The sequence below is a fragment of the Rhincodon typus genome, chromosome 8 (genome assembly GCF_021869965.1).
Source record: "Rhincodon typus isolate 14 chromosome 8, sRhiTyp1.1, whole genome shotgun sequence".
In the NCBI taxonomy this organism is placed as follows: domain Eukaryota; kingdom Metazoa; phylum Chordata; class Chondrichthyes; order Orectolobiformes; family Rhincodontidae; genus Rhincodon; species Rhincodon typus.
The window spans coordinates 91653454-91653682 of record NC_063339.1 but is presented as its reverse complement, the minus strand read 5'-3'; positions in this window follow the sequence as shown (position 1 = coordinate 91653682).

Genomic DNA, 229 nt, shown 5'->3' with positions numbered 1-229 from the left:
TTCCCACTCACCTCTCCACAACTCTCTCTCTCTCTCTCTCTCTCTCTCTTACATTGTCCTGTGTGATCTTGCTGTTCCTGCCTGAGGGTCATTCTGTCTGCAGCATCCTGTCTCCATCACTCGTTCTGGATGGTTTCTCTCTGTCTGCTCTTCTCTCCCTCGATTTTTTTTTTTCCTCTGTCCCTTCTGTCTTTCCCACTCTCTGTATCTGTCCTTTCTCGTCCTCTCC